The sequence below is a fragment of the Rhea pennata genome, chromosome 14 (genome assembly GCF_028389875.1).
Source record: "Rhea pennata isolate bPtePen1 chromosome 14, bPtePen1.pri, whole genome shotgun sequence".
Classification (NCBI taxonomy): Eukaryota; Metazoa; Chordata; class Aves; order Rheiformes; family Rheidae; genus Rhea; species Rhea pennata.
The window spans coordinates 11,583,997-11,605,253 of NC_084676.1; the positions used below are offsets into that span (position 1 = coordinate 11,583,997).

The window sequence follows — 21,257 nt, forward strand, 5'->3', positions numbered from 1 at the left end:
ATGGCAATTTTAAGAGCTTATCCTGTTCTCTTCATAAAATTGTCACACCTTTTTGTATGATTCAACTTGTGAATGTGGTTGGTTTTCCTCTAATGAGCGTGCACATAGAGATGAGGCCAACCTACACACGTATTAGATGAGCTCTAGGTTAACTATTGAGAGCAAAAGGCTTTAGAAGAGCTCTCCGTCTGTTTCTCACTCCTATGCCAAAGACAGAGTGTAGCAGACCGTATCTTCACAGACATTTTCCAGATGGATTAGATTGTGTGTACGTGAATCATATACATTAGCTTCTCTCTCTCTTTCCCAAAGTATGAGCTGCCTCCACCAGAGGAAGGAGCCATACCCTCACAGCAGAGACCTGTAAAGCTGACAGTTGGCATTTCGCTTGTGCTTTTACTCTCTGGGTGTCATTACCTCACAGGATGCTCAGTTTAGCTGAGCAGTTATACAGTGAATTATTAATTAAATATTGACACTCCATGTCTGCCATTTTTTATATAGCTGTGTACAAGGGACTGCTTGAAGGAAAAATAAAAGTGCTTGTACTTGAGTTCTTGCGGAGGGACTCTATATAGTTGTATTCCCTGCTGACCTCGTCTTCTTCCTCAGAGACCTAAGTAGGGATGGGACTGAGGAGGCAATAGGAAGATTTTAGGCAGCCAGGCACTGCACCAACTGCCTTGTTCTAAAACTTTTACAGACTCAGAAGGGAAGAACCGGAGAGGATACATGGTCCTCCTGCCAGTACTGCCCGCCAAGCAGTCACCAACAGAGCTGCACTACCAAGCGAGTCCCACAGACAGGTGCAATAAAGGATGCCCGTATGATAAAATAAGCAACTTCCATTCGTAGGACAGGTGTTAGTCTTCAGTAATTCCCATAGGATGTGTGGCTTCCTGTAAACAGGCGTTAGATGTGCTGCTGCTCCACAGCTGGGTTTCCTGCAGCTGAGTTGGTGGCTGCAACGCATGGGCCGACACACGTCGGCTACAAACGCTGTGGAAGCTGCTGCCTTGAAACGTCACAGATGCTGTCAGGCAGGGAGGCTGCTCTGGTGCTGTGCGGAGCAGCCCCTCCATCTCGCCCCAGCACGTGCTCCTGCTGCCTCCCTCGTCGTGGCCCGGCCTCATACCCCTGGTCCTCACTACCCTGGGTTCAGAGGAGCAGTGCACAACTTGACTGAGCACTAGAGACTGGAATGGTGCTTCTGAAAATCAGCAGTGGTGTGAGATCCTAAAAGAAACAAAAAAGTGGGAAGAAGTGACATCATGTACGACACTATTTAAGCTTCAAATTATTGATTGGCCCCTTGCAGTAACTTTTTCAGAGCTGTTTAGAGGAGATAATTGTGTTTTTCTTTTACCCATAACTTTGCAGTCCTATAAAAGATGCCCTCTTTGAGCCTCTGCTTCCACAGTTTTTTTTTTTTCTTTCTAAACTTTAGGTTAGAGATTCCCTCAGCTACTGCACCTGAAAATGGAGTAGAATTATCTAACTGCTAATGTGAAAGAACAGATAATTGATAAGACTTAAAAATATCTTAATGTAAAGTGAGTATTAAGTTTAGCAGATACCCAAGCAATACACTTGGTAATGTTAGATGAAACAGAAAATAAAATTAACTTACGAGCTGCTGAAACAGTTCAGCATCTTGCCATTGCAACATAGAACAACAGAAATGAGTATTTCAGCCCTGATTTTCAAGGCATCTCCAAACCTTGGTGTCTGTCATTGTATTTTTGCCTGAGTGCTTCTTTTGGACTTCTAATTATTTTCCCCCCAAAAACGCATATTATATTCATATGATCAGAACAGACAGCTAAGCGTTCAGCTTCTTTGTGCATGCAGGTACAACCATTTTGCATGAGAGAAAAGGAAAAAAAAAAAAACACAACTGAGGAAAATCTTAGTTTCGGTACCAAAAAAAGGAGGGAGCTATGTGTGTGTGAACATGTGTGTAGTGGCAGATGCCTAATCTCTGAAATTTTGGCCCGTTGGCACAAAATTGACCTGGAATAGTTTTTAGTTTTGATATTCTGTTGGACTTATCAGAGATTTCTCTATCTTCAGAGCAGCACAGGCTCGAATATGGGCCTGTCCTGCTGATATGTCCTTCTTACAGTGCAGCCACTTGGGATTTCAATGCCTAAGACCTTTTACTGGTTATATGTAGCCTTTTCCCTCAAATGCCTCTGTGCTGCCTTTGCTCTTCTTGATCCTTGTCTGTTCCAGCTCTGAATTATACGTATCTTGTTTCTAATTTCAAGATTTCTTTCCCCAAGACATGTGGGGATCACTCAGAGGGTTGAGGAATACCTGTAGAGGTGGATAAATAATAGCATGGGCTGCTGTGCACACAGAGCTGAGTGAAGCAGGGGGAGAGTTTGGGCAAGGGGTTTTAAGTAATGGAACTTATTTTTGAACTAATGGAGCTCTATTTTCTATGCTTTTAATTCTGACAAAGTGAAAAGTAGAATCAAATGCCTTTAGACCAGGCACACTACAACCCCAAATATTTAGAGCTGAAGTGTCACTGAGGACTGAGTTTGCCTACATAAATAATCTCCTGCAATCATCAGATGCCCAGCAATGAGAACTCTGGGCCTTGCTTAAACAGGGACTGAAAAGAACAGAATCAAGGCCTTTGTGTTTAGTAATTTTGACACACTAATGTATTCGGGTCTTAATCTCCTAAGCATCAAAGCAATTAAGCGTAAGTTTTCTGCATTGCATCTTAATTGTGCAGTCTTCATTGCAAATCATAAGAGCTCACTCACACAGTAACACAGAGCAAGAGGCACGGGTGCCCGTCCCCAGCCCAGTTATTGCCTCTTGAATCAGAGCTCTCCATGCTTGCAGAGACAGTGGCCGGTGCTCAGTGACACATACCTTGACCTGTTCCCTATTCTGTGTCTTTGAACCCGTTATTTGCTTGACCTTGAAAGACACTTTATTTTTTATTTTTAAGTAGATTAGGAAGAAAGCTTCTTGGAGGGCTTAAAAGACTCTGTGTTAAAGATGATTTCTGCAACCTGATATGGATTACCATAGTTACTCTGTGTGAACATGGCAGCTTTCCAACACCTGTGCCAGGAATGATCTAAAAGCTTTTCTTTTATTGTGTCTTGAGGTGAGAGTCTGGCTTTAAAGAGCTTTCAGAATTCTAATTCTTTTCTCCAGTTTGTTGGCACTCAGAGTCCAGCATTGCTTCAACTGGTGTCTGATATCACTGATAACCTATAAATGATACATTTGGGATCTCTGATTGTGCATGTCCAATCACTTAGTTAATTGAGAACACAGAGAGCTGTGGCTCATCACATCCTGATTATCTCTCTGATCTCTTATTCTTCAGGCCTCTTTCCAGGCCTGGTATTGTTTAGGGCTCGTGATGCTCCCTCTTCTTCGTGGAACATTTGCATTTGCTGGGCCAGCTCTGTGGTTAGCAAGAGCAGCAGAATGTAAAGGGCAGTCTCTTGAGTCTTGTTATCTTCTTATGCACAGTAATAGCACAGTCTGCATGCCATTCATGATTTTTATTTAATAGAGTTTCCTGGTGTGTATTTTAGGATTCATTTAAAAATACATCAGTGATGAGCAGGGTAGGAAGAAGAAACTGAGCCAAAAACTCTGTCTAAAAACAGACCAATAACTATCTTCTCCTGCCTGTAGCTGATATTTAGGAATGTTCTTAAATCTTAGAATGATTTTTAAAAATCAATTCAAAAAAGAAAGGGACTCAGGGAGAGAATATTGGCCACCATGAGCCAACATATGCCGACATGAGTTGAGTGAAAAAATCAAGTCCAACGCTGAATTAATGTTGATTAGTGATTAGAGTGAAACTTTAAGACTGTGTGGAATACCTCAGTACCACTTACGGCACTATTTCTGTGATGAAAAACCCAGGTAACTTTAAATCACTCAGGTTCTTGCCCTGTGATTTTAACTGGGGTTTTGCAATAGAGCTTGTTACTATGTACCTGGCCATTATCCAGACCACATCTGGGGAGGAGAGCATTTCTTCTGGTTTATGTCTGTCTTTGACAGGTCCAAGTCCTGCCATGAAGTCTGCAGCAGAGGTTGGGGTAGAACCTGTTTCTCCCTGTCTCACATCAATTCTTTATCCATAAGGGTATTCTTTATCCTGCTCTACTGTCTAGAAATGATATATTATTGCTCTAGATAACAAATACTTTTTTCTTCTTCCCAAGCGCTTATTCCTTGTTCTTAGTACTGTCCTTCCTAACTTCAGTAGTTGGGTTAAAGGATGTGCAAAACTCCAGGTCATAGTGAAATGTCAGTACACAAAATAAGTCTAAAATGTCTGTATTACTGATACAAACATGCTGCACATTCATCCATCTCACTCCTGAAATCAGCAAGTGCACTCGGCTCCCTGTATGAGTGGTCTGCAGCAGATCCTTCACTGCACGTCTTCTGCTCTGGCTTCTGGTAGCACGGCAGTGCTTCAGCTGACTGTTTTTATGCACTAACTGCCCTGCTGTCGAGGCTTTGCACTGCAGAGAACTTCAGAGCTGGTTCAGTCATTTACCGTCAGGTCCACCAAGCCCAGCACAGAAGACATTTAAAATGCCATGAATATTTAAAACAAACAAAAATGAAACCCTCAAGCATTCTGCTTTCCCAAATCACATGAGAGCCATGACCAAACACAGATACAAGTAGTTTACTTAATTAAAAATAAGCCTTCTTTTCCATTGCCCTTCTTCTTTTTTTTTTTTTTCCTCCTACACCCCATTTAATGCCTCAGGCAAGACTCATCAGCAAGAGGCTTTTTTTTTTTTTTTTTTTTTTTTTTTTTTAACAAGATTTGACAAAGATAATTCAGGAGCCAATATTTTGCCAAAAGCTAAATGATAAGTCTATTGGGTTGTATATCATTTACTCCTTTCCTTTCTTCCTTTTTTTCCATCCCCTCTTTTCATTGGGATTTTGAGCTACTGAAAGCAGAGCAAATGAGGTGTGCTTGTGAAGTATGATGGCTTCAGTTTTATACTATGTTTGCTCACTGCCTCAGCTTCATCTTGCGTGATTTCCGAATAACAACAGGAGCGCTGAGAAACCATTGTGTCTTTGTATGCAAAATATACAGCTCTCTTTTATTGAATTGCTGAATTCCTTGAGGTTTCGTTATTATTTGATGAGGTAAGCAGCAGTTGTTCTGATGGGACAAAATGAACTTGTTTAAAACAGTAGAGTGGGGAAAAGGCAAAGGGAACAGAGTTCCCAGATACCTTTAGGCCCCTTTAAATAACAAGTCTGAACAAAAACAGATGGATTCTGGTAAAAAGAAATTGTTGTCTCTGTGGATGGACCTTACATAGAGCCTAGGCATAAATATCCTCTTGGTAGCCTAATCCCTTCCAAAACATACCCATCCTTCAGCCCATAAAAATATGTTAATGACTTCATATTTATATAGCTAAAGAGCAGCATATATGAGGCCTTAAATCAAAAGATCATATGCAGCAGCAGCTGTGTATCCTGCTGGGTGTATGCAGGAATGCCGTAAGCAGTTGTATTTTCTCCCCAATATTAGGATTCTGATAAGTTGTTTTTGAGCTATTGCGAAGAAAATGATAAGGAATTTTTGTTTGTCTGTTTACCTTGGAAATGTTAATGAGGCATTGTAAATAGGGTTGGTGCAAAGGGGTACTGGGAAGAGCAGTACCCAGGCCACTGGGTGTATGGTCCCATCAAAGCCCAGTTTACCTATGACAGCTTCTGAAGTGAAGCGTATCTGATCTAGTCTCCCTGAAAATAAAGAACTGCCTCATTAATGAGCTCATGTTCACCTGGTCATGTTAAAAGTGTGTTTAATAATTCTAGAGAGAAGGTTGCTGTGAGAAAGTATTTCTTGAGACCTAAGCAAGCTAGTTAGTTTGTAATCATTTGAGGGTAAAATAATTCAAAAGATGCAAAACTGAATTGATAAATCGTCTGAACAACATGGTTTTTATAGAAAACTTTATTAAAAAAAATTTTACTCTTTGATTACATTATCTTTGGTTGACAAAAGGGATTGTGTAAATTTAGTACATTTGGACTTTTGTAAGGTGTTTGACTTGGTACTGAATGATGTGCTGATTAGACATTAGCATTATTCAGAAACATTATAGTATACATTAAATTGATTAAGAACTGACAGAGCTTAACAAGTGATTGCCAATGGAGAATCAGCAACGACTGGAGGTGTGGTTTCTAGGGCACATTAAGGTTAAGTAGTACTATCAAAGCTCTCCAATGTTTGTACCAATAATCTGTAACAAAAAAACAAATAAAATATTCTGTAAAAGACCAAGAGAATGGTATACAGTGAAGAGGAAAGGATAGTGACACTGAAGAACGAGGAGGATGAAGAGTCCATCAAACTACTATTGGTCTGTCGCAGTGCCCAGTTCTGCGTGTGGGAGCACAGAGTGCAGGCTGTGCTTTTGGGATGAAGGGGAGAAGGGCTCTGAAAAACCTCTTGATGTTGTAATAAATGACTTGACCTGAATGTCCGCTGTGATGATCTGGCAAAAGGAGTTAATGTGGTCTCTGAATGTGTAAACAAAGAAGTAGTGAATCACAGGAAAAGAGATAATTTTACTTCTTTGTGCAGCAATGCTGAAACCGGTTCTGAAACAGCAAAATAGTGTTCTCATTTACAACTTTGGAAGGAAATGGGAAAGTTGGAGAATGTATAGGAAAGAATTACTGAAATTATTTGAAGGTCAAAGGAAGTATCTGACAATAGAAAGCCTAAATGGCTCAGTGTATTTGGTTGATCAAAATGAAGTCCAAGATGATTTATTTGTGCATGGTCCTAAAGGACAATCTAATTTAGTAGTGAAAAGTAAAAGAAGAGCCTGTGTTTGAAAACTGGACCAGATGCATTTCAGTGATATGTTTTTTTTTTTAATTTTCTGTTTGTTTGTTTTTTGAGAGGATGATTTTAGTCATTGGAGCAGATTATCAAAAGAAAGAAAGCGGTCTCCATCTTTTGATGGCATCAGAGTAAGACTCGCTGCTTCTCTGCCATATAGACTGTCTTGGGCCTTATAGCTGTATTTGATGAGAGGTAACTGGCTGAAATATAATGATTTGCTATACGGTCAAATGAAGATCTAATGAGTCTTCCTGGCCTTAGACTTGATGAATCGTTAATTGTATAAGAACACCTTGTTACTAAGAATGAACTTACCTTGTTTTGAAAGGGAAAACCCCTACCAGTGTTATTAGCTCCCCTGTGTGTGACAGTTGTTGCTCATACATTTTTAATGTTTTAATCTGGAAAACTCAATGACATTTTGTTTTGAAACACATGGTGCTGCTCAGCGATGGCGTACATTTGTTCCTGTAGCTGCACCATCTGGGCCATGTACAGCATGGAGAAATAGGACCTGGCCGAGAGTGCTTTTCTCAATCCAGCTGCAGATATTTGGCAGAGATTTTTAAGGTGTCTGAACTGTTCCACTGCCATGAACGTGGTTTGTGCTGAACTAATGCCAAGGCCAAAATGATCCTAGCTCATGTACAAAGTGCTTCCATGGGCTAGGCTTTGCGATTTATTGCGGAGTCCCCTGTAAAGCAGGGAATAAGACAATGTACAACCCCTGTGAAGGGTCCCTTTGGCACCTGCCTCTCTTTCTGGCTGGAAGCAGAGCATGTGCTGTTCCCTGTGTCAGCTCATCTGCTCCAGCCCAGCCAGGCACTCAGCTCACTGCTCAGAAATATCAGCAGCGACAGACAAAGATATGATAGAAGGAAGAGATTTATGAAGAAAAACTGATTCCAGCATCAAACTTCTAAGATTTAGAGGTAAAAAAAGCAGCCACAGTTACGAAAAATGTCAAAAAGCATTTCCCATCAGGGAGCAGTCAGTGAATTCACCATGGCTTGGCCAGGCTGCGTCTGTTATCTTAGCCATGTTTAACTAAGGCTCTATTTTTGACACTAAAGCAGTCACCTTGTGCTGAATTTGCATAGGAATGAATGCCTCCCACCATTCAGTTGTTAACTGCCCTGAATATAACTGTTGTTTGTCCAAATTTCCCATTTGGATACAAATTCTGCAGTCTTCCGGCTCCCAAACTCTGCCCAGTGCATTACCGGGCAGCGATTGCCGCCTTCTTGTGGTTAGAGCTCCCTGCAGGCACAGGCCAAGCGCAGTTCTGGCTTAGATTATCTCAGTTATGGCCTTAGTGTAGGGTATTCTTTATAGATTTTTGCTCATATTGTTACCATAATGACTGGCCCATTTCTAGCAAATACACCTCAAATGCATCCAGACGTCACATAGCTGGCAGTCACCTTATAAACCTCAGCTACTACAGTTGCAGGCAGCAGTCAGAGCATGCTCCAAGGCCATTGAGTCTAAGCGGGAAGGAGGGAGTGTTGCAGGGGAGCCTTTAAATTCCAAAGTGAAACTATAATTAGCTGTAATCGTACCCGGAGTTACTTCACTGCTATAATTCTCAGCAGGAAAACAATTATATTGCAGCAGTATAACCAGACAGACATGCTGTAAATACAAAACATCCTTTGTAAATGTATGCTCCATATTCTAAATACATTGAGAATTAAGGCAAACAATTCTTTTCTGATTGGGATTCAAGGCAGACATGTCAAGGGTTTTTTTCCCTTCTGCTTCTACTTTTTTGTTTAGCAGACATATAAAGCCACTGTGTTAGAGAATATGTTAATGGAACGCTTAGGGTATCACTGGAAGAATAGCAGAGGAGAACTGTCCCTTGTACTCAGTTCGTCGCCCTCCCCCTTTGCAGCTGGTTGTTTCTGTAGTTTTGAGATCAAGGCAGGTGCAAAGTGAGGTTTCTGGGTGGGTTGTTGGCTGCAGAGATGAACCCAGGACTTCAGAAGCAAAAAGACAGAGTTTCTACTGCTCATGCTTAAAAGATGCAGCTCTGTTAAGCTCAGAGGTTGCAGCCAGTTCAATACCTTCAGTGTGATCTAAGCACTAGAGGGGAACAGAGCACCATGGAGTGTGTGGGTAACGCTGACATGCTCATTATTAAAACTGCAAAAGCTTCAGGGTCCGTCTGCCTGAAGTCCTTGCAGAACCTCCAGCAGAAGCTGGAGAAGAATTTGGTATAGATAGAAAGGGACTGCTGATGAGAGAAACCAGTGGAAAGAGCCCATGGCTTTTCACTTAGGCCTCAACTTGGAGAAGACGCAGGAACTGATAACATTCCGGGCATGTTGCAATGCTTTCCTTTTTCCTCATGCATTCAAGATTTGACAGATTGTTATTCTAAGGGGTAAGATGTTGATTTGCCACAGGCTAATTTAAACTACTGGATATGTTTCTAAGATCCATTCCGAGAGCCTGGAACATATATAAGGGCAGCTTCCTAGGAGCTTCGTAAGTATTTTAGGGGGTTATGCAGCACAAGGCCCTGAGCTGCTGAAAGAAGGGAAGTTTCGCCATTTGCTGCTGCCTGGTTCAGTCCTTCTTGGAGAAGGGAAACAAGACTGAATGCTGGCTGGGAGAGTTTCTTAGTTGCTACTGTTTCTCTTTTAGTTCAACAGCAGAAGCAGAATACTGGGAAAAAAAAAACAGCAAGGCTTTAAAGAAATGTATTTGAAAATCTACAGAGTTCTTCAGGAATAGAGGTATTTTCTATATATATTTTTAATCATTCTCCTGGAATACATTCAATATGATGGTTTTAAAAACTGGCGAAACATTTTCATTATCTGTTGAATACTTCAGGTGTTTTTCCTTGGTGGCAACATACAGACATGGGAACTTTCATGGTACCATATCTGTCAGTCTAAAAGATATGGCTTCATGTATTGTAATGACTAATACTTCTTCTGCAGATGAGAATTTAGGTTATTGTGAGCTGTTCCAATATTTACCATGAGCCTTCATCCTATTTATATTGGGTTTCCTAGGCGTTTATCACTGTCTTTAATAAGAGTGAATATGTTGTAGAATTTCAGGGGAGTAGGGTGAGCTAAGGTTAAAAGTGGTGAGAACTAATATCCATCAGGAGTGAAAATACACATTATTGCTTAAGGCAAAAAATTAGGACATAGCCTTTGTTCGAAGACAGAAATAATCAAAATTTCATATTTTGGGGGAAAAAAAAGAAAAGAAAAGAAAGAGAGAGGGGGAAAAAGAGAGATCTTCCAGAGATCACAAAGCCAAACATAGCAGTGCTTTACTGCAGCTCTCGAAAATTTAGAAGGGCAGCCTATAACTGCAAAATGCATGGCTTGTGAGGGAGAGCTAAATCAGACTCCCAGCACAGACCGGAGGGTTGTTCTATATATGTCTGTCACTGCACGTAGTGGCTCTGAAGCAAACAAAGGGGAATACAACTGCTGTTTAACAGCCACTGTACAACCACTAAGCTCCTTCTGCCTCGTACTGCGAAGCTCACATGGGGAATATGTGGTAGGTTTCTCTTCTCCATGCTGGCAGATTGTAAAGCTGTGTTTGCCCCAGACGTGCCTATTTTCCATGCCCGTACGTCTCTACCGTGTGTGTGAAGAGAGAGGGCGAGTTCAGGATGGAGTTTTAGATTTAAAATGATTGAATTTCCTTTCATATTTTCAGTGGAAATGCTAGTTTGGATGTACCAGGGCAGGAACTTGCAAGAACACAGTCACTATTAAGATAAATACACCTGTATAGGGGTGCAGGTATATGAATACCCGCAGGTACGCACGTCACAACAAGCAGAATTCTGCTCTGCCTCTCTTTGAGCCTTTTAGAGCTTCCCATCTGAAGACAGCATGAATTTTACTGCATGTTTATAATTAAACTTTTGTCTTTTTTGCCCTGAACTGATTTCCTTAGAATGCAGGAAGACGCAAACAATACACTGAGCATGGAGGAAAGCAAGGAATTGTCTTTCTGTTTTGCCTATATATATACCCTTAGCTTCACACAAAACATGACTCACTAGCAGCAGGTGTCCTGCTGTTTCGTTCAGCAGATTAGTAGTGATACGGAGGGGGCTGTTCTCCGTATATGGCATCCCTGAGGGCAGCTAAAAATAGTTTGCAGACTTCCAGCAAAGTAAAAGTATTTGAGGGCTTTGAACGAAGACTGCTTGTGAAGGTAAGAATCAGAGCTGATCTTTCTAATGTGCCATTCCTTTTTTTTTCCCCCTTTCCCTATGTGAAGCTTGCCTTGGCAATTGATGGGCAAATGTTAACTGGCAGGAGGCTGGGAGTTTGGAATTACAAACAGTTACTTTCTCTATTCATGGAAACAGGGTGGGGAATGATCAATTAAAGGGAGCCAGTATAACTGAGAGCATTCACAGCTGAGACAGACAGCAGAGGAATATGTCTCAGTTAGAAATAGCTGCTTTTTTCTCTCTTTTTTCTCACTTGTTAGATAATCTGAAAGGTATATGAGCAATCACAGCATGTGATTCTGCTCTGTGTAGCAGGCAAGCTATTGCTTGTAGTTATACCCACCACAATGAAAGTCCAGTAGGCAAAGTTTCTGCAAACTTACCCTAACAGCAGAATGTGGAAGAGAGTCTAACATGAGTCACGTGCAAGTCAGGGGATGCGCCATGGGCTGCAGGGAAGTGTGGCTAAGCCTTGCTGGTAAATGCCTGTATGTGTATGTACTCGTCCATAATGATAGGCAGACTAGTATCAAAAAGAAAACTGCTGTTTCAGAAGGAATATAATTATATGTGTGTGTGTATACATATATATATGTCTCTATATATGTGAGTGTGTATATATATATGTATATATTTGCATGCAGCCACATGTACCTATATGCAGGGGAATCCTGAGCTGCTGGGCTGCAGTAGAGCCACATGTCCACGGGGCTGAGCAGTTACCATGTACGCAGGTTCGTAGAGAACACAAATGGAGACGTAAGGGCTGAGTCTCATTTCTGAAAAATGAGATACAACGGCTGCTTGTTACACCAAAATAACTTCATAGGCCTTGATGGATTTCCTCTGATTTTTCGAGTGGCACCACTGATTTGATAACAAGCAACTTCTGCATTCTGGAAACCAGATAAAAACCCAACAGACCTGCACTGGGAATCTCTGGGGAGAGCGGCGTGTGTCACACACCTGCGTGAACACGCGCGCGCACCATCCCAGGGAGCTTTGATAGCTCCCCCGACTCCAGGCCCCTGTGGATAACGACTCTCTGTAAGTGTGTCGCTTCTCTGCCCTTACTTAGCGATGGTTTGGGCAAATGAGCTCTTCAGGGGCGAGTGCGCCTGGGGGCCACGCTGCTGCGGAGGCGGAGATGGTGCCACTTTGATCGTTGTTCAGCTCCTGCTGCCTGAAATGCTGGAGTAGGTGTTGAGAGCGGCTCAGCTGCATGCCTTAGCTACCTAGTTTTTTGCTTGAATTAGTGCTGATTCCCCATTGGCCCAGTAAGTCCCTCATCCCGTAAGGGGGAAGGGGAGAGAACAGCAAACTATGGGAGAAATCTAATTTTAGATGTGTGATGTTGGGCAAGCTTCTGCTAACATCAGCGTCAATGGCAAAACTGACGTTAATTTGAGTGGGGAAAGGACTGAACCCAAATTAATATATGCTGGCCTGAGTAATTATCTTTATTGGCTGATAGGGAAGGAAGACCTTATTCACTCAGTACATTTCTATGCTGCCTGGCTCTGGTCCAGTGGACATACCAGCCTGTGAGCAGACGGGCTGGGAGAGGGGGACAGGAATGCTGGATCCATTTGAGACGGACAGTAATTCACTGTCATCTCAAAATGATTCAATCCTGCTTATTTAAACTGAGGTTGTGCAGTGACACCCACAAACATGGTGATTAAGATTTAGCTCAAGGAGGTTGTAGAAGCTTTTCTTATTGAGTAGAAACTTCAAAATCCTACTCTGTGAATGGCACAGAGGAAAGCATATAGGTTTTACTTAAATATTGTGTTTTTAGACATGTGAAAAGAATGAGAATCGAGGAAAATGATTAGAAGCTTAGAAGCAGAACAAGACAGAACAGCTTTGCAAGGTGCTAGGGATGGACATAAAGCAAAGAGAAATCGTATTTGGCAGCACAGAGAATCTGCTGTAGCTTGCAATCTATAACTTGCTGTGCAATAATTGTTTTCTTCTTTGATAAACCAATGTATTGATTAGGATACATAGAAAGGATCAGTCCGGATGGAGACCTGCAGGGTATTCTAGCCACTCTGTTTAGTTCAAATGGTCACAGTTGATATTCATGTGTTTTCTTCTGCTGAGCAGACTGAGTATGACAGAAGATAACGTAATTGTTTTTTTTTTCTCTTTCTGAAAATATATTGCTACGTGTGATTTCATATGCATTTTGCATTTTTATTTGGGAGTCCAAAAGTCTAATTTCTGTGATGCCTGACCTTCTCCTGTTTAGCAAAGCCTTAATTCTGCAACTTTTAAATAAAATCACTTGACAAAATAACATTATGGTATATTGAAACAAAGCTTCCACAATAAGCAGACATTTTAATAGAAGAATGCTGAATAACCCATTCTTACTGAAAGCACAGATCAATATTATCTTTGTGATATCTAAATAACCAATTCAAGCAAGCAATGGAGGCCCAAGATGATATTAACATATTTGGAAGTTGTTGTTCTTGGCCCTTGGGTGGGATCTCCAGTGCTCTTGAATGTCACTGTTTGCTATGAGTGGGTGCCTAATTCATTTGCAATGGTTTTATTTGCAAATCTCTCTCTCTCTCTCTCTCTCTCTTTTTTTTAACTAATCTTAACAATAATTCATGGCAAGGACACCGAGATCCTCACCATGTCAGGTAAGCTCACAGGCAGGAGGCTGCCACATTGGATGCTGTCAGAGTAATCTTACTATGCAGGGTATAGTGGTTCTTTGGGCTAGTCTTATTTAGCCAGCCATCTGCTTTACATTCCCCGTGGTACTTTGGTTTGGATCTCCAGTTTGTTTGTCATTTCAGTCTCCCACTTTATTATTTCCAGAGCCAAGTGAAATGCTGCCAATGCCAATGCAATGAGATTGCACTGTGAGCTTTGTGACAAGGTATACTTTTTTTTATCTTGAAGCCTCAGCTCCTGGAATTAGTTGATTATGTTAGCATCCCAGCATTCATTAAAAAAAACCTAACTCTGCTCCTCATGAACAGGGGAAAAAGCTTTGAAAAAAAAGGATCCCTGCAGACTTAGTAATCACAAGCCAAATAAAAAAGAGGCTATTTTTCAATATCAGAATGTTTTACAGACAATCATCCTATTCCTGAGACTCTCACTCACAGTTTTTGAGCGCTGGATGCTGGCAAACCTGAGCAGCAGCTGTTCATTTCTAAAGGCAGTGAAAATAAGAGGAGTCATCTCCTAGCTGAGAAAGTTCCTTTATCTGGGCTTGCACCGCCTTTCCCGCTGCCCCCGCAGCACGCTTCTGCCTGCGGTCAGGACAACACCGGGGTCCCAGCGCGGCAGCTTGGAGAACAGCTGAAATCCCAGTAAGTCTCACAGAGATAGGAGGGTATGGCAGTCCACGTTAACCAGAACAGCGATTCCCTGGAGGTCAGGAGCACCAGCTGCTGCTGTCACTGACCGTGTAACTTTAAACAGCCTTAGCTATGGCCGAACGGCATTTCTGCCTTCGTGGCATATCTGAAATGCGATTAGGCCTTGCCAGTTTGAGGGCACAGGGTGTCACTCAGTTTCCCCAGTTTGGGGATACATTTGCGGATTGAGTTACTAGCTTTGGGAATGTCCATAATTTATAATATTTCAGTGTGCCTAGTGTATTCCTTTCATACTGTTAGTTCTCAATGGAAAAAGAGATGACTTTCAAGGCTGTTTTTAACAAAACATGTGTGGTGGGTCTGGATTTTTCATCATTGTGGGTTGAGGCCTTAGGGAAACATTTTTGCTCTTAATCTATTCTGAGATTGCTTTTTCCAGTAATGAAATGGAATTAGCATTCCCTGCCATTGCTGGCCCACTGGATCCAGTGCACAATGACACGGTCAGTGCAAGGCAAAGACAACAACTGCTATGAGTTTGCAGGGAGGGAAGAACTGAAAATAAAAGAAGTTAACAAGAAAGTGAAGAGCTTTAGGTCTTGTCACAGTCCTAACTTGATGGACGCTAACAAAGGATATGGTTCCCAATACTTTTTGTTTTTTGCTGATTTATTTTCTTGTGTGTGTCAAGCTTCTTCATTACTTTCTCTTTTTGTAGCTGGACACAAGGTAGAAACTTTTTTTCAAAAAAGTCGGAACTTTTCAGCAATTGCTGTCTTATAGACATACCTTTGATGCACTGCAAGGCATCAACCTACAAAGTTAGGTTATAGTTTTCCTATAACCTAAGAGTAGTAGGAGGAGCACATGCATGGAGGCACGTGTATAGGAATATCAGTTGTTTCCTAGCTTTTTAAATGGGCAGGGAAGTGACTGCACTCAGACTTCAAACTGTGATATTGGGATGGAGAAAAGAAACTCTTTGCTAGTTAACCAGAGATTTTTTTATACTTTCTTTAGTTTTATCTGTTTCTCTTTTGGTGAAGGTGAAGTTTAGTGGCCATGAAGACCAGAACATTCAAATCAGTAGCAACTCAGTGAGTGACACAGTAAAAGATCGCAGTTGATTCTTGATAAATACTTAGAAGAATCAAATTTCTGTTTTGCCAGTCATTAACCTTATGGTCTATTTGTAACAACAACTGAATTAATTCAACAGAAATAATTTTTTTGATTTCTGTTTACTTTTGTTTAAGTTGTTACATGGCTGGTCAGTGGTCAGTCTTCTTCCCTGGAAAAGGCATATTACGTTCTTAACCTGGAGAGTGGGAAGGACGTCTAAAAAGGGGTGATACCTTCAGCTTCAGTTTTGTTTTTTAGATTTACCTCTGCTTAGTGTCATTTAGTTGGGTATTGATTTTATAGACTTCTGATGAATTAAAACTTGCAGTCTTGCTATTAAAATTTTAACAGAAGTAAGGAGGTCATGGTGCAGGACCTGGGCTTACACAGAGGAAGGAAAAAGAGCAGCAAGTGGGCATGTGATGGAAAAGTTCTCCATGAGTACAACTACAACATATCCTAGCAAATAGCAGTCAAGAGCTAGGAAGTTTATGGTGAACTATTTCAATTTTCTACCTTGATCCTTAGCTCCAGAACAAACATGGAGGAAAGCATTCATTGTCATCTGTTAAAACCCAATTATCTGCATGTAGTGGCAAAGCAGCAAACTTTCTAAGGTTGAAAAAAATCAGTGTTTCCATCGGTCCCATCTCCAAAACATTAGTTTCATAGTGAAGACTGATGATGCTGCTACTGAAGCCTTTGCAGGGGGCCAGGCAGCTGAGTGCCTGCTGCCTGCTGCTGCAGGGATGCCATATCCCCCTTTTTCAGCCTGGGCACTCAGGGACCAGCTAAACTAAAGGCTGGGGTGCCAGGGATGTTTCAGCGCAGCCAGAGGGAGAGTGGGCTGCTCAGGATTAAATGAGCAGTAAGCCTTGCTTCCCTGATTTTTTTGCTGGATCCTTTGGAAAAACTGCACTGAGGTATCTTAACCCTCTCTGACTCTCTTTAGGCTGCTGGGGAAGGATGCCTCTGGAAGTGGCCAGGCCGGAGGAGATGCTGGGTGGTGCGGGTGGCAGCTGCTGCAGCCCCGGGCCCCGGCTGCCTGCAGCCCCTGGCTGCCGCCGCAGCGAGCAGCCGCCCGGCCGCAGGCCACTGTCTCCTGGGCAGGGGGTCTCCGGGCTGGGGAAACGGTGAGCGGGCGAGTGCAGGAAAAGGAGAGGGAGAAAAAGGGGGGAAGGGAAAAGGGGAACTGAGGGGAAAGGGACGAGAGGGAAGAAAGGGGGAAAAGGGTTAAAGAAAAAGACGTAGGGATGGGTTAAAAAAAGGAAGAAAAAAGGAAAAAAAGGGGGGAAAGGTGGGGGAAGACCTGGCAGCCGAGCCGAGGGGCTCCCGCTCGCGGCCGGTGCCCGGTGCCCGGTGCCCGGGGCGTGCGCGGGCGGAGCCAGGCGGGAGGCAGCCGGCGCCCGCCCCGCCGCCCCCCCCCGCGGGGCCGGGCTCCGCGGGCGCGTGTCGGGGGCGGCGCGGCTCGGCGCGGCTCGGCGCGGCTCGGCTCGGCGGCGCGAGGCACGCCGAGCCCCGCTGCCGGACGAGCCGCTCCGCCGCCGGCCCCGCGCTGCCCGCTCCCGGCCGCGGCATGATCTCCTGAGCGGGCCGAGCCTGCCGCGCCCCGCGCCCGCCCCGCCGAGGAGAGGTGAGTGCAGCGCCGAGCGCCGGGGCCGGGGCCGGGCGCCTCGCTCGGCTGCCGGACGTGGCGGAGTTCCTGCGCTCCCCGCCGGGGCTGGGCGCTCCCTTCGCGGGGAGCGACAGCGCCTGGGGCGATTCCCCCTTCCCGCAGGCGCTTTCCGTAGCGATCCCCCCTCGCTCGGCGCCCGCTGAGCGCCGTGGCTGGAGGCGGCGTCTCCTTGTTTGCGTTTCGAGGAGAAAAGTGGCTTTTTGCATCGAGGCGATGCTGCTTTTCTCCCAGGCGGGCTCGGCTGAGCTTTGCAGGCGGATGCGCTTGCGGAGCGCCCTTGGCCGCCCGGTTGGTGCCGTGTCGGAGGGACCTCGGGGAAGACCTGTCCCTCGGGGGAGGGACCTGCGCCAGCCGCGGGGCTGGAGCGCGGTGCTGCTACCTACACGTCGGGGCGCGGGAGAGCGGTGCCTGGCAGGATGGAGCTGGCCGCAGGCGGCCCCTGCCTGCTGAGCGCGTGCTACTGAGAGAGGGATTTAGCACTTCAGGAGCAGGTAAAATAGCAGCATCCAAAATCCTCGGCAGTGGGGGAGCCCCGCTGGCCAGCTGGGCGAGGGGAAGGCAGCCGGGCTGCTTCAAGCCAGGCGCAGGTGCTGGAGTGTGAAGCTTGTAATGGTGGTGACCAACAGGTGCGGCAGCGCGAGCTGCGCTGGGGAGCGAAGCGACGTCCCCTCCGGCGAGCCTCGCTGCTGGGCTCCGGGCTGAGCTCGGCGGTGGTGCGGCGCGGTGCGGGCAGGGGCACGGCCGCTGCCTCCCCGTGCCGGGCAGTGGTGCTGGCTCCGGGACCTGGAGGGATGCTCTGGAGCCGGGCTCGTGGCTTCGTCACGCGCGTTGTTTAGCCACGATGACAAACTTCAGAGCTACTGAGATGCTCTTGGAATGAACGGTTAGAGCATATATTCTACATTGATTTTTTTTTCTTTTCATCCTGTCAGGAAAATGTATCCATTAACAAAAACTTTCTAGGGAAAGTAATGGATTTTCAATGAGAAGCTCCTTTGCTTGTGAACCACAGAATTTCAGAGCCTTGTTGGTTGTATTGACAATGCACTTAATTTTCTGGTGGTCGTCTTAAAGGATAGCTAATATTGCAGAAGATACATTTCAGTCTGCAGCATTAAGAATGCACATTGAAATATTTTTGCTTTATCATTTGTGAATTTAATGTATGGTGTGTAAAAAGGCAAAAAAAAAAAGTTTGTATGTATGTGTATTTCTAAGACTATAAAAGGGTATAAAACCCGTAGACCCGAGTACTTCTCATTAAATCAACTTTTGGAAACAGCTTTTCCCTAGATAGCAACTCGTATTTTTCAAGGGGATAAAGGATGGGTGAAATTGAATTGTTCAAATTAAGTCAAAATGAATTGCTTAATATTCAGAGAGGTTGATAAATGAACCATTAAATCGGCACTTGCATAGTGTCTCGCTGAGAAGAAAAATGAACAGCTCAGTTGCGTGATGGGCAGAATAGGTCAGCCAGTGACATTACTACATTAGTTTGCTGAGCTGAGTGTTCCTTCTGCTACCAGATATGTTTGTTCTGTGACATTATAGAGGCGCGAGAATGAGCTCTCGTGTCCTGTGCTGTGAAGAGCGGCATCTTCTATAAACAACCATAATCCTTCCATTTCCAATACTATCTCAAAGGCGAGAAGTCTTGGTTATGTTTCATTTGATATAAATTAACACAGTTCCATTGACTTAGAGTATTTTATATCCTGTATTTATATCCTGATTTATGTGTCCTGTATATCTAACTTATCTAACTTTTTTTCTTACTTTTTTTGGGGGGGAGGGGAGAAAGAGCTCTGTTTTGAATCCCAGTTTGAGACAAAGTGATACTGATAAATGACAGGTAAGAGACATCATTCTGATACGAGCCAGTCAAGATCCCTTATTGTAAGGAATCTCTTGAGAGCATCACCTCTCAGTAATCCGGTACCTGAACTTCGTTTCTAAACTCATTGATTAGCATAAATAGAGTTGTTCCAATATTCTGGCTGTCACTGGAAAGATGCCTTTATCTTTTGAAATTCTTATGGTGGAACATCGGGGAGATGTGGACTCTGTGCTTGTTGTGCCTTCTGGAAACTTTAAAAGTTTTGCTTTGATAATTAGGAATCTTATTCCTCTAATGATTTCCATTAGTGTTTCTGTGCTTTTGCAGGTAAATGAGAGGTAATTTTGCTTGCAGGTTTTAAAACTTAAAAAGTGACAGCTCTTTTCTTCTGCACACTGAAACTGAGTATTGCACAGAGGAAATTAAGGAGAGAGGGTTTTTTAATTGCTTACAGAGAAATAGATTGTTCAAATTTCAGTTGAAGGTGGAATTGTAAATTGTCTCATGAGTTTAGAAAGCTCTTAGCTTACATTTCATTTGGCCAAGAGTTTGTTTGCATGCAGACTTTCAGACAGACAGGGTCTTTCGTCCAGGTGTTTATAATTATCTAAAAGCATGTTATATAATACGGTCTGTAGCTCTTTACTTAACGGGACGTGTGTTGACACGATATGCATGTGCATGTCCCTTATGTGGTAGGTTATTAAAGTGAGTGCATTAAGAGTTGCTTGAAGGCTTTGAACTGTCTGTGATGAAGCAGATGGGCAAGTGGGTGTGTGTCCTGCACTGGAAAAGAGGTTCTGCGTCTGGAAATGCTTTTAGATAGCTGGAGTGTTGGGTGGTGTCCTGCCTCTTTAAAAATGTTCTGCCCTTGAGGGCTAAGGTAGCAGCAGGTATCTTTGTGCACTGGTGAAGTCTGCTTCGACTAATCTTCACTTTCTTCTAATTGTTCTGAAAAATAAATGGAGTAAATAGTTTTTCTGAAAACCTGCCATGCCTCATAAAGTTATCCTGCTGCTTCTTGTGATTTTTTGGGGGAAGTCATAATAAATTTTCGTAGCTCCCTTGATAGTGATTTTAACTCAAGCTAATTGAGAAATGGTCAGTCTATGCTGAAAAAGTACTGGCATCTCATTGACGTATTTTGGGAATGCTGGAGAGAACTATAAAAGATTCACTTGCATTGATTAAAACCTCCAGGGCACTCTTCTAACACTGCAGTGCTCCAGGTGAAAAATTAACTTTCCATGTTGTCTACTTCTGCTTTTATTTCATTTGTGAGGATCTTTGGCTCTGTTATCTGTTTACATCAAGTCCCTCAGGAGTGCTTGAAGTGGAAAGCATCTTAGCCTAAAAGCTCATGTACACCATCACCATCCAAAGCTGTTTGGTTGCCAGCGGTTGTGTGTCCTTTCCCTGTTCCCAGAGTTGATACTCTCAGCCCCAAGTTACTTAAAAAGGCAGAATCCCCACTAGGCTGCAGTTCTTTGCCTGAGAAATGTTTCCTGAGTGACTGTCAAAAAATAATTAACAAGCTACCTTGATGCTTTTGCTGAGGCTTTGGCAAGAGATAGCACTTTAGGTGTTGCTTAATGACAAACTTTGATTTATGAGGTAACTGAAGATGTTTGAATTTTTGCATCCAGAATGAGTGCTGATGAACTTTTTGTTTTTCATCTGCAACCTTTCAGTGCTACATGCAGCTAACAGCTTGTCTGTCATTGATTTTAATAGGAGAATATTTCTGAATATGCCTGGATTAGTTAGAAAACATGTTGTTAACTTTTTTGGGGGCAGTAAGTTACTAAACGCAGTAAGTAACTATAATTCCCTTTAAAATAATAATAAAAAAATCATAGGCCTTAGCTACAATTCTTCTTCCCTCTCCCGTGAGTCTGAGATGGATCCTATGTAAAATTTAGTATTTTCTTCTGTTTGGAGTTAAGTATTGAAAAGAAACAAGAACCTTGTGTCTCCAGGAAGCTTTGCCTGGCCAGCTGATCGAGGGCTGGTGCAGGAACAACTGTGCATGTGTCTCTGTGCGTTTTCCCTGTGAATTATGCATGTTCTTCTTCTCTGCCTTGATCAGCTGCTCTCAATTACAGCTAAACTGAATGTGATTTCTATCTGACTAGTTACCCCTTTGG

At 43.3% G+C, this 21,257-nt stretch overlaps 1 protein-coding gene across 2 annotated transcripts in view; it reads left to right on the plus strand.

The window, feature by feature from the left end:
- Nucleotides 1-13,762: 13,762 nt before the first annotated feature.
- Nucleotides 13,763-21,257, plus strand: part of SGCD (sarcoglycan delta) — a 359,895-nt gene continuing 352,400 nt past the window's right edge. Inside the window, exon 1 of one of the 2 annotated variants that reach the window (XM_062587001.1) lies at nt 13,763-13,783. The gene's annotated coding sequence lies outside the window, so the exon portion shown is untranslated. Of the gene's footprint in view, nt 13,784-17,133; nt 17,229-21,257 lie in introns of those variants that run through there. The other variant, XM_062587000.1, reaches the window with a different exon arrangement.